Below are 7,520 nucleotides of genomic sequence, written 5' to 3'. Positions count from 1 at the left end.
GAAGGTAATGGAGTACAGGTGTGAATCATAATGATTAACAGGTGCGCGTAATAATGAATGCCAGGTGTGCGTAATGATGAATCCCAGGACCGGGTGGTTAGTACTCTGGCGACGTTGTATGCCGGAGGGGAGGAACAGGAGCAGACTTGACAATACCCAATCACAGAATATACCCAATCTAATAACCCACTCTATAACATATCACTGTCCCCTGCTACTGACGGTGGGTGACAGACAGACAGATTATTGGGAGCTCTAAAGATACACCAGAATGGTAGTCACTTCCCAGTTCCCATTTGCTATTGAGGAATTTTGTGGGGCAGACAGTTGTGTTCCCCCCATAGAGATAGATAGAGGACTCATGTTTACATCAATTCAAAACACATTTTATTTGTCACATCTGCCGAATAACACAGGTGTAGACTTTATAGTGAAATTCTTACTTACAAGCCCTTAACCAACAATGCCGTTTTAAGAAAAATACCAAAAAAATAAATAAATAAAACTAACAAATAATTAAAGAGCAGCAGTAAAATTACAATAGCGAGGCTATATATAGTCGGGTACCGGTACAGTGTCAATGTGTGGGGGCACAGGTTAGTCGAGGTAATTGAGTTAATATATACATGTAGGTAGAGTTATTAAAGTGACTTATAGATAAATAATAACAGAGTAGCAGAAATGTAAAATAGGGAAGGGGGACGGGGCAATGCAAATAGTCTGGGTAGCCATTTGATTAGATGTTCAGTAGTCTTATGGCTTGGGGGTACCGAGTACCGCTTCCAATGCGGGAGCAGAGAGAACAGTCTATGACTGGGATGGCTGGAGTCTTTGACAATTTGTAGGGCCTTCCTCTGACACTGCCGGGTATAAAGGTCCTGGATGGCAGGAAAATTGGCCCCAGTGATGTACTGGACCGTGCACACTACCCTCTGTAGTGCCTTGCGGTCGGAGACCGAGCAGTTGCCATACCAGGCAGTGATGCAACCAGTCAGGATGCTCTCGATGGTGCAGATGTAGAACCTTTTGAGGATCTGAGGACCCATACCAAACCTTGTCAGTTTCCTGAGGGGGAATAGGTTTTGTTGTGCCCTCTTCATAACTTTCTTGGTGTGCTTGGACCATGTTAGTTTGTTGGTGATGTGGACACCAAGGAACTTGAAGCTCCCAACCTGCTCCACTACAGCCCCGTCTATGAGATTGGGGGCGTGCTCGGTCCTCCTTTCCCTGTAGTCCACAATCATCTCCTTAGTCTTGATCACGTTGAGGGAGAGGTTGTTGTCCTGGCACCACACGGCCAGGTCTCTGACCTCCTCCCTATAGGCTGTCTCATCATTGTCGGTGATCAGCCCTAGCACTGTTGAGTCATCGGCAAACTTAATGATGGTGTTGGAGTCGTGCCTGGCAGTCCAGTCATGAGTGAACAGGGAGTACAGGAGGGGACAGAGTATGCTCCCCTGAGGGGCCCCAGTGTTGAGGATCAGCATGGCGGATGTGCTGTTACCTACCCTTACCCGTCAAGAAGTCCAGGATCCAGTTGCAGAGGGAGGTGTTTAGTCCCAGGGTCCTTAGCTTAGTGATGAGCTTTGAGGGCACTATGGTGTTGAACGTGAGCTGTAGTCAATGAATAGCGGGATTTCTTATAAGCTTCTGGGTTAGAGTGCCGCTCCTTGAAAGCGGCAGGTCTACCCTTTAGCTCAGTGCGGATGTTGCCTGGAATCCATGGCTTCTGGTTCGGGTATGTACGTACAGTCACTGGAGACTACGTCATCGATGCACTTATTGATGAAGCCAGTGACTGATGTGGTGTACTCCCCAATGCCATCAGAAGAATCCCAGAACATATTCCAGTCTGTGCTAGCAAAACATTCCTATAACTTAGCATCTGCTTCATCTGATCACTTTTTTATTGACCGCGTCACTGGTGCTTCCTGCTTTCATTTTAGCTTGTAAGCAGGAATCAGGAGAATATAATTATGGTCAAATTTTTCCAAATGAATGGTGAGGGAGAGCTTTGTATGCGTCTCTGTGTGTGGAGTAAAGATGAAAACTCTCTAGGTAGACAGTGTCGTCTAAATCTTATCATGAGATACTCTACTGTATCTCAGGCGAGCAAAACCTAGAGACTTCCTTAGATATCGTGCATGAGCAGTTGTTTACAAATATACATAGACTGCCACCCCTTGTCTTACCAGAGGCTGCTGTTCTATCCTGCCGATACAGTGTATAATCCGCCAGCTGTATGTTATTCATGTCGTCGTTCAGCCACGACTTGGTGAAACATAAGATATTACAGTATTTAATGTCCTGTTGGTAGGATATACAGTGGGGAGAACAAGTATTTGATACACTGCCGATTTAGCAGGTTTTCCTACTTACATAGCATGTAGAGGTCTGTAATATTTATCATAGGTACACTTCAACTGTCATATGTCATGCAATAAAATGCAAATTAATTACTTAAAATCATACAATGTGATTTTCTGGATTTTTGTTTTAGATTCCGTCTCTCACAGTTGAAGTGTACCTATGATAAAAACGACAGACCTCTACATGCTTTGTAAGTAGGAAAATCTGCAAAATCGTCAGTGTATCAAATACTTGTTCTCCCCACTGTCCGTGCTTTTAGTTCATCCAATCTACTATCCAGCGATTGTACGTTGGCCAATAGTACCGAAGGTAAAGGCAGATTAGCCACTCTGTAATCGCTGTTCTGAGTTAAAGAAAGTATTTTCGGCCATAAGACAGAAACATTATGTACAAAAGAAGTTACAAATAATGCAAAAAAACATACACAATAGCACAATTGGTTACGGGATCGTAAAACGGCAGCCATCTACTTCGGCGCCATTCTCTTGATATCTGTCCCTTTTATAGCGTCTGTGACAGCATGGGCAGCACCATTGAGGCTACAACCCATAGGAATCCCCACCTATTTGACTACTTTAAAATGGGGAAACATGGTGGAAGCCCTCAATGGCGCTGCCCATTCCAAAACGGCCTTTTGGCCACAAGAGGCCTTGATCATTCTCTATGGTTCCCACACACTCCTAATGTTTAGAGGAACAACTGACAATTCAACCAAATGTCATGGGCTGGGTTTCTGTATAGCACTTTGTGACATCTGCTGATGTAAAAAGAGCTTTGTAAATAGATTTGATTGAAATTTGATTGATGGGACCTTAAACACATGATAAATTCTCACCTAGCCTATACAAATACAATTCTGCTTTATGAATTGCACTTAACCTTTATTTTGACAAGGAGTCATGCTGGGACTAGTTCTATTTTACAGGTAAGCCCTCAATACACATCAATATATGGAATATAAGTCTTACTGTAGCCCCTTGTGGTTTCTATGGTGTAAACAACACGAAAAGAGACCAGGGGATGTTGTGTGCTTCTCGGCTTACGACAGGCAAAGTTCAGTCCATTGATACCATACCACAACCCCACCACCATTCATCCTCCCTCCCTCCACTAGCCTGTCTAGACAAAGTCCCCATTGTCCCTCTGCCCTCATTCGTACAGCAACCACCAACACTCCTAGTGGAATTTCACCATTCGCCCTCATCTAATGGAACATTACAACTATATGAAGCACACACAGGTTAAAGCTGGAATCAGTAACATGAAACTGCAACCTCTGATTACAACAAACAAAGAAGTTACTTCAAACAACACACACAGGTTTTATTTCCCTCAGATGTCATTGCACCTTGGGATAGAACAGCAGATGTTGTATTAGGATACTGAATGTTCCTCTGCACCATTTCATGAACAAAACAATAACAAAATGTGCCTCCTTACATTAGTCTGTGGTATTTAGAATTTATTTTAAAATGATCTTGATCATCAACAAAACTCTGCATGGTTTAGCCCCTAATTGTTTACCATAACTTTATTTTGTAACAAATCCCACTGGGCACACACTGGTTGAATCAAAGTTGTTTCCACGTAATTTCATTTCAATTACGTTGAACCAGTGTGGAATAGATGTTGAATTGAGGTCTGTGCCCAGTGGGATACATAATTCACTAGGCACCAAATTAGAGGTAGAATAGTGGCTTACATCAGGATGTCAAGTGTGGGTCAGGATGTCAGGTGTGACCCAATGTCACAGCAGGGGTTGTTGACCGTGCGCCCAACCTCAACCAATTGGATCCTCTCCACTAAACCTCATAGTGTCTGTGATCCAGATAAGAAGATAAGGGGATAATAAGATACGAGTATAAGATAAGAGGATAAGAAGATAAGGGGATAAGAAGATAAGGGGATAAGAAGGCATTATAGACTATGTCGCTCATATTGTACCTGTCGACCCTAGAAGAGAGCTCTCCAATCCTGTTTCTGAAGAGCTATTGTCCTGTAGGTTTTCGCTTCAACTCTAATCTAGCGCAGCGGATATTAATTATTAGCTGGTTGATGAACTGAATCAGGTTAGTTACAACTGGGGTAGGATTGAAAACCTACAGGAGGGTAGCTCTCCAGGAACAGAGTTGGAAAAGCCTGCCCTTGAGGGTCCAGACTGTGCAGACAGACATTCCTACCTGGATTAACCACACAGAGCCGAGAGTCTCCCCAGGTTCCTTTCTCTGGCCTGCACTTCTACAACCAACACCACCATCATTATCATCACCACCACCACAATCCCTACCACCATTACCACCACCACAATCACTACCACCACCACTACAAACACCACCACCACAATCACCACCATTACCATCACCACCACCTTTACCATCCCTACCGCCACCACTACAAACACTACCACCACCATTACCATCACTACCACCACAATCACTACCACCACCACCATTACCATCACAACCATCCCCTCATCACTACCACCACCACAACCACCGTTACCCCCCCCACCCTCACCATCACCTCGTCACTACCACCACCACCACCATCACTACCACTGTTACCCCCCCACCATCACCACTACCAAGACCACTACACTTCATCCACCACCCCATCACCAACACCCTTATCATCCCCACCACTGCTACTACCACCACCACCACTACCAATGCCCCTACCACAGAACAAAACACCAAGGAATAGTGCATCAGACAGAGGGTGACAGTAGCACCCCCCATCCCCTAGTCATCTGATGTGAGGTAATGTGAGGGCGAGCCTCCATCTGCCATCAATCCTACACAGTAGCAGAAGGTGAAACTAATGAGGCTTGATTTGCCGAGGCACCTGCCTTCAATCTGGGGGCGCTCTACCCCCTTTCTCCTCCCAGCCCAGCCCTCTTCCTCCCCTCAAGGTGTAATCATTGGTTAGTGTGTTATGGGAGATCCCAATCAACCCACATGACCTCAAGCAGGGAGATTCATTAACGGATATGCAAGGGAAGGACCTCTTGACCTGCCAATCCACCAAACCACCAAACGTGCCTATAGCCTCTCCTTCAAAAGGGTGGGAGAGATGGAGGATAGTAGATGATGAAGGGGAAATGTGGCAACCTTTTTGTATCTGATCAGATTTCTATTACAGTCAAATGATATAACGATGGAGTGTATCCACGTCAAAATCGATGTTTCCATGTTCCAAGCATTTTGTCACTTTTAAGGGGAAGCTATATTTTGAAAGGTTAGCATGGGGAAGGCCCTGGACCACTCGTCCATTTCACTTAACTTCCCGATGATTCGTACCAAGGAAGACTCCTGCAAGTACTTTGCTTGGATGTTAAGATTACTTTAGCCTATCGCTGCTTTGCAAAAAAAGTCTCATCTGTGTGCTATTATGTCTCTGTAACATCCTCTCCACATAAATCACAGAACTTAGGAAGGTCTGAAACCTCCGGGGAATTTATGAACCAGCTCCCTGAGGAAAGGTGTTATGATATAAAACTGATCTTCCCATTGGACTACACTGGTTTACTTTTAAATTCCCTCTTTAGCCAGAGGCAGGCTAAATATATGTCGATTTAGAGATGAGCACTGCCCTCTCCTGGTAAAAAGCTCAACGATGCATTGCAAAATCTCCATGGATGGAGGTCGATTGCAGGGATTTCAATTTCAAGCCTTTTAAAAAAATCAGGCAAATAAATGGCACTTCTGACATTTTGAAATATAATTTCAATTAAATTGTCTGAATTGAATACCCAGTAACAAATAAATTGTCCATTTACTAAATTGCTTAGTGTAAATACTACACTATTCATTAAAACAAGAGAGCCAAATGCAGGCAATGCAACATAGGGACAATTTTCAAGGGTAGATGAATCTGGCAGGATTATCAAATCACTCATTCACTTTGTCAAACTGATTCGCAGATGGGCAATTATTAGGACTTGTCATATACCGGAGGCAGTACTGCAGTGGTCACTAGCTGGCACAGCTGCAGTCATAAAATGTGAATTTAACCCTAAACCTAACCACACTTCTAACCTTATGCCTAGCCTTAAACACGTTTTCATAAATGTTTACGACATAGCCAATTTTGACTTTTCAGCTGGCCCATCTAGCGGAAATTGCTCAGTTCTGCCTCCAGGGCAAGATTCATGACAGTAAATGTCAACCTGCTTCTGATTCCCTTGTGAAATGCGAGATATCAATTGTTACTCAGTTACAAATGACTCAGAATGACTCAAATGAGCTATGGCTTGCCAAGGTCATTTATAAATGTTTTTGACCACTATTGCGAATCGTTCATTGCCAAACTAAGTATGTTAACGATATGTTTTCTCCTTCCATAGAACGGAGCTACATCCTTGTAGTTAACGTGGGTCAGAATGTTAGGCAGGTGGTTGGAAACCGAGGCAGATGGGCAGAGCATGGAAGCTCTGGATTTGTGAGCTTCTCTTCCACGTCCAGCTGCACCAAGGGCCCTTGAATTATTACCGGGACCCCATTCATAATTAGCAGAAGCCTAGTGGGGCCTGACCCCCTTCTAACGATGTCTTTGTTGGTGGCTGATCTATTCACAACAAATGAGAGAAAACTTATGACTGTGAGAAGCGCTCCTGCATATTGAGGGCTAATGTGCCTTTAGGCACGATCTCAAGGAACAGTCAGCATTATCTCAATCATTTCCTCGTTGAGATGAGTGTTCACACAGAGGGGTGTTTGGGTGTGTGTACATGTTTTAAGATTGCAGCACTTCAGAGATCTCAATTCCCACTGCCCAGAATTTTTTTCTGCACAGCCATTTCATAGATAATTTGTTTTAAATGATTGCAATTCATATATTTAAAAAATATTGTTCTTTACAACTCAATGCTGAATTTCAACAAATCTTGAAATATCAACACACAGCTCAGATGCATAACAAAACAATTGGTGGGGGCATTTTGCTGAAAAAGAAATCCCAGATGGTAGCTTTAAAGTAATTGTTACCGTCTCTGACGATACCACAAGGAACGTGATCCTACGGGTTGGCTTGGTGGGCCATCTCTTCCTGACCTATCGTGTCCATGTGCATGCTGGGAGCACGGCCACAGATGGCCCGTGGTGCGCAACGTTACAGCACAGCTGTGGAAGCCACCTGAATTTGATTCCTCC

This window comes from Oncorhynchus keta, chromosome 13 (assembly GCF_023373465.1).
Source record: "Oncorhynchus keta strain PuntledgeMale-10-30-2019 chromosome 13, Oket_V2, whole genome shotgun sequence".
Lineage (NCBI taxonomy): Eukaryota > Metazoa > Chordata > Actinopteri > Salmoniformes > Salmonidae > Oncorhynchus > Oncorhynchus keta.
This window is presented reverse-complemented; position numbering follows the sequence as displayed.